This window comes from Trichechus manatus, unplaced genomic scaffold, assembly GCF_000243295.1.
Source record: "Trichechus manatus latirostris isolate Lorelei unplaced genomic scaffold, TriManLat1.0 scaffold00012, whole genome shotgun sequence".
Lineage (NCBI taxonomy): Eukaryota > Metazoa > Chordata > Mammalia > Sirenia > Trichechidae > Trichechus > Trichechus manatus.
The window spans coordinates 13553278-13559844 of record NW_004443948.1 but is presented as its reverse complement, the minus strand read 5'-3'; positions in this window follow the sequence as shown (position 1 = coordinate 13559844).

Genomic DNA, 6567 nt, shown 5'->3' with positions numbered 1-6567 from the left:
GGGGTTGTTAACCAATGTCATAAAACAACATGTGTACTACTGTTACATGAGAAACTATTTGTTCTGTAAGCCTTCACCTGAAGTACAATAAAATATTAAAAAAAAAAAATCACTTTTCAGTTGTTAGTCATCTGAATAACATCATATACATAAGTAAATGTTACTTAGCCGAAGGCTATCCTCATTTTTTTAACAACTGTTAGTAATAGTGAACAAATATTTATTTCACAACCTATAAGAATCATACAATGTTACTAAGAATTTAAGGTGAGTTTAACTAACCAATATGTGTTCTGTTCTCAGCCAATAACTCAATAACTCAGCCCCGAAGCAAATGTTTCTGTTTTCTAAACAGCGAAGTGAGCACACTGATCATCAGCATTTCAAATAATCTCGCTGGTATTAACTTTCTCGCTTAGAATAACATCACTGTGATTATTTTTCTAGAACAGATCTAAACTAAATCCCCTTTGAAAAACGAAAATATTTCTGTCTATATGATTTGCTCAAAATGTTCATTCAGTTTTAATTAACCTATTGAAATTCTAATGAAAGACCTCTTTGACATTTTTCTATTGTTTTTAATTTAACCCATGCAGTAACAGCAGATGGAGAAGTACAAAACATTTTTAGATTTTTCTACTATAGACATTATTAAATCAGAATTAAGAGAAGAAAGGATATTCTCCCAGTTCCAGAAATACTACAAACAAGATACATATAAAACTGTATATATAAAACTGAGAAATGCTATATAAATGTTATAATTATCTTTTCAAATTAATACTAAAACATAAGAAAATTAGGATAATATCCTGAATCTATAAATGAAGAAAATATTTAAACTCATAAAAGAGTTAAATCTAGCAGAGTGGACTGGGGGTATGTGTCAGTCTAGGTAATCTTGGGACTATGCAAGGTGCAAAGCTGGAACCAAGATTCCACACAAAATATCCAGACCCTCTTCCCAGCGCCCCCAAAGGGCATCATCCTCAGTAAAAACAATAACTATAATAAAGAAATGAAGAATGAATAAAAGAAGAAAACAAAAAAAGAAAGAGAAAAGGGTAAGGGAAGAGGGAAGAGACAGAAAGAAAGAGGGAGAGAAGAAAAGAGGGAAAAAAAGAAAGGGAGGGAGGGAAAGATTAACCCACATGCAAGAAAGAAGACAATAAAGTTTTTCAGTTTTGGCCTGGGCTCATAATGGAAAAGAGATGTCTCTATTGGGGTGCTGTAATCAGAGAACTATGTCATATAAGAGTTTAGGGTTAGAATTTATTATCTATATAATCTAGAGATTCCTTCAAGACATTAATCTAAAAATTGGCCTCAGCTTGGCAATACCCCAAGGACACTTAGCAGAAAGACAGATAAAACTCTTTGGAGTAACATGGACTTAACCCAAACATAAGAATTCCAACAGATAAAAGTCCCACTTAAGAAAAGTGCACAATTTGTTTTATCACAGACACTGTGTTTGGTATTGGGGTTCTGCAGTGAAAAAAGCAGACAACAAACCGATTCTTATACAGTAAATAGATCTTTTATTTTAAAATACACGGTTATTATGGATTTTGTGGAAAAATAGACTGGAGAGAAGCAAAATGGAAAGTAGAGCGATTAATTAGGGCTATTGCAATAACCCAAAAGAGAGCAGATTGTTGTCTCAAAATAATTTGAAGGTAGAGACAACAGGATCTCAGCACAGACTGGATGTGGGCATGAGAGGGAGAAGGAAAACAGATAAAGATGAAGCCAAAATTTTTTCACCTGAGCAAAAAGCCATAAAGAATTGAGTCGTCATGAACTTGAGATGAGGAAGACATGGGGAGAAGTAGATACAGAGAGAATGAAACTCAGTTTTGAAAATATTTCATTTGAGATGCTGACTATCATCTAAGGAGAGATATGGAACAAGCATTTGCATATGCAAATTTAGAGTTTGAAGGTGAGGTCCAGGCTGGAGACACAATTTGGGAGTCATCAGTGCATAGTTGATATTTAAAGTCTTGAATCAGAATGATACCATTCAGGGAGTAACAAAGGCAGATAAAAGGCTAAGCCCTGATGAGTTGCCAGAGAAGCGGGAAGAACATCAGGAGAGTTTGGAGACATAGAGAAGAGAATGTAATCAATTACAGTCAATACTGCTATTAAGCCAAGTTAAAATGGGGACTGGGAATAGATCTTTGGATTTAGCAGTGTGAAAGTTACTGATAACCTTAATAAAAGCTGTATCATTACATTCACCAGTGTTGCTGTTAAGTGCTGTGGAGTCGGTTCTGATCATAGCGACCCTATACACAACAGAACGAAATACTGCCTGGTCCTGTACCATTCTCACAATTATTGCTATGTTCGAGCCCATTGTTGCAGCCACTGCGTCCATCCGTCTCACTGAGGGTCTTCCTCTGTTTTGCTGACCCTCTATTTTACCAAGCATGATGTCTTTCTCCAGAGACTGGTCCCTCTTGACAACATGTCCAAAGTACATGAGACAAAGACTTGCCATCCTCCTTTCAAAGGAGCATTCTGAACTGTACTTCTTCCAAGACAGATTGGTTTGTTCTTCTGGCAGTCCATGGTATATTCAATATTCTTCACTAACAGCATAATTCAAAGGCATCAATTCTTCTCTGGTCTTCCTTATTCATAGTCCAGCTTTCCCATGCACATGGGACGACTGAAAATATCATGGCTTGGGTCAGGCATACCTTAGTCCTCAAAGTGACATCTTTACTTTTTAACACTTTAAATTAAAGAGGTCTTTTGCAGCAGATTTGCCTAATGCAATACTTCGTTTGATTTCTTGACTGCTGCTTCTATGGGTGATGACTGTGGATCCAAGTAAAGTGAAATTGTTGACAACTTCAATACTTAATCTATTAATCATGATGTTGCTTATTGATCAAGTTGTGAGACTTTTATGCTGAGGTGTAATCCACACTGAAGGTTGTAGTCTTTGATCCTCATCAATAAGTGCTTTAAGTCCTCTTCACTTTCAGCAATGAAGATTGTGTTATCTGCATATCACAGGTTATTAATGAGTCTTCCTCCAATCCTGATGTTGCACTCTTCTTCATATAGTCCAGTTACTTGCTCACCATATAGATTGAGAACGTGTGGTGAAAGGATTCAACGCTGATACACACCTTTCCTAATTTTAAACCATGCGTATCCCCTAGTTCTGTCTGAATGACTGCCTCTTGTCCTATCTACAGGTTTCACATGAGCACAATTAAGTGTTCTGGTACTCCCATTCTTCACAACGTTATCCATAATTTGTTATGATCCATATAGTCAAACGCCTTTGCATAGTCAATAAAACACAGATAAACATCGTTTTTGTATTCACTGCTTATTTCGATGTTTTTGAATTTATTGAGGCTTGCTCTGTAGCCTAATATGGACTATTCTGTAGAATGATCCATGTGCATTGCAGAAGAATGTGTACTGTGCTGCTGTTGGGTGGTGTATTCTGTATGTGTCTATGAGATTGAGTTGGTTGTGTTATTTACATCTACTTATCTTTGTTGAGTTTCTTTCTAATGGTTCCGTCCATCATTGAAAGTAGTGTGTTGAAGTTTCCTACTATTACTGTAGAACTATTTCTCTTTTCAATTCTGTTAAGAGTTTGTTTGAAATATTTTGGAGCTCTGTCATTGGGTGTATAAATATTTATCATTGTTTTCTTGGTGAATTGACCCCTTAATCATTATTTAATGCCCTCCTTTGTCTCTTATAATGGATTTTGACTTACAATCTATTTTGTCAGAGATTATTATTGCCATGCCTATGGACAGCAGATCTCTGGATGGGGTGGGTGTGGGAGGACTCCACTGGATGTCAGGTAGGCAGGGCAGGAGTGTGTTGCCAGTTGTGGGTGAGGAGGGAGGGAGGGGGCTTGTGCTGCTAGTCTCTGGATGTGCAGGGTGGGGAGCACATCGCTGGTCACCGGGGTGGGGGGCAGAGAGGGTAGCATGCACCTCTGGTCATTGGCATGGGTGCCAGGGCACTCCTCTCAGTGTAGCTGGCTATCAGGACTTGTCCCCAACCAGATCTGAGGGAGGAGCTATCCAGAGTCCAGTCAAATGGAGGATCTTCAGCTGCCACTGCACAGATCCTCCCCTCCATGGGCACCACCCACCCAACTGACCAGGGACTGCTGCTGGTGAGTAATTCTGTCCGTATTTTTTGGCTTCCTCCCTGCTCTCTGGTTGCCTGGATCCCTGGAGCTCTCACCCACCTTCCTGAACTTGCCCTCCTTAGATCTGCTTCATGTTCTGCTCACCTTGCTTCACTCTGGGTTTGTCTACACAGTATCTCTGTATCCTATTGAGAACTCCGTGAATTTGCCTTCCTGTGTTCCTCGCCTGGGAACACTATTCTCTTTGTCTCAAGATGGCCGCACTGATCCAGGCTGGTGGCAGAATGCCTACAATCTGTAAATCTCCTTGTTCGCTGTTTTCATTCAGTTTCTCCAACCATTCAGTGTTTGATCTAATTTTTCATCTTTTCGTTTGTTAGTCAAGGTTCCAAGATTGCCATCCTATCTGTTTCACTTGATTTCTCGGGTCTTTGCTGTAGGGGGACAGCATGGTGTGTCTGACTAAGCTGCCATCTTGGGCCACCTCACTACAATATTTTTTGGGAGTTATCCGACAATATTTAATAATGTTGAAATTGTGAAACCCTTATGACTCAGCATACCCTCTTCTAGATTCATAGCAACCCTTTAAGAGAATAGTAATGGCCCATTGGTTTTCCAGGCTGTAATCTTTACAGAAGCAGACTGCCACCTCTTTCTCCCATGGAGCAAATGGTGGGTTTTACCTCCTGCCAATCTTTCAGTTAGCAGCCAAACGCTTAACCACTGCATAATCAGGGTTTCTCTCTAGGTATATACCCTATAGAAATTCATACACATGCATACAAGGATTTGCAGAAAAGAATTTTTTTTTTCAAGCCATTCATACTAAGGGAAAATTGGAAATAACCTAAATGTCCACTATGAGAAAGGATAAATTGTCATGCAATAAAATAGTATGGAGCAGTTAAAATGCATGAAGAAATAAATTGATCAATCAAGAATATAAAAAATAAGATATTGTGAGAAGAGATACAGAAAATGTACCAGAAAAAAAAATGTAAGAAGGAAAAAAGGAGAGATAAACAGCTTAGAACTAAGTACTCACACACACACAGAAACACAAGGATTACAAGTAAAATTGGGAAAATCTGAAGATCGGTGGTTTGCATCCATACCCATATTCTTGGTGTCATATTATGCCATATTTTTGCAAGATGTTATTACTGAGGGGAACTAAGTAAAAAGCACACAGAAACTCTCTATATTGTTTCTTACAACTGCATATGAATTTACAATTATATCAAAATCAAAAAGTTTTTAAAATATGTTTAATGCCGTATTTATGACAAAGTCATTTTTCTGTCACAACCAAAACTTTCCAACTCTGGGGAAATAGTAACTATTTTAGATGGTTCAAAACACTTCCTTATGTCACTCACTTTTATAGGGTCATGTATAGTAACAGTGGAATCAGATGAATGCACTTAATGAAAGAGAACCAGGACTTGACTTTGCTGACAAAACTAAAATAATCTATGTAAACCAATGCCATAAAGTGTTCACATTAGATGTGCTACCAACAACTTTTGATAGCAGGAAGGACAATGGACCCAGCATTTCCACTCCTAGGTATTTACTTAAAAGTCTTGAAAGCAAGGGTTCAATTAGATACTTTGTATAACAATGTTCATTGCATCATTATTCACAATAGCCAAAAGGTGGAAACAACCAAGTGTCATGAACCTATAAATGGATAAACAAAATGTGGCATAATCCTACAACGAAGTATTATTCAGCCATACCAAGAGAAATGAAATTCTGATACATGCATGTAACTTACATATAAGCTGAGTGAAATCTCAGACACAAAAGGACAAATATTGTATGATCCCACTTACATGAAATATCTAGAATAGGTAAATGCATAGAAGACACAAGTTTGTTAACATGGGCTAGAGGAAGGGATAATGGGGAGTTATTGCTCAAAGGAAACGGAGTTTCTGTTTGGGGTGATGGAAAACTCTCGGAAATAGTGGTGAGGATTTTACAACATGGTGAATGGAATTAATTCCACTGAATCATATTTAAAAATTGTTAAAAGGGCAACATTTTTGTTATATATACTTTAGCACATTTCTTGTTAACGAGGGAGAAGTGATGAAAGATAAATTAGAATCCATCAAAGTTGAAAGAGGCTCCCCAAAAGTAAAGACTGTAAGTTATAAAAAAAACTACTGAGAATTCTCCTTCCTCCATTTCCAATCTGCAAAGCGATTAAAGTGACTTCAAAAACAAAGTTGGTCTTGCTATTGCCAGTGATCAAAGCTATCTGTCATTTGTCCTCAGAATGAACAGACTTCTTCCAAGAGAATCAAAGAGTTGTATATTTATCTGGTTGTGGTCAACTTTCTTGTAGAAGGATCCAAAGATCGTTGCACAAATGGATTCTGATACCAACTGTGAAATGACAAGGACAT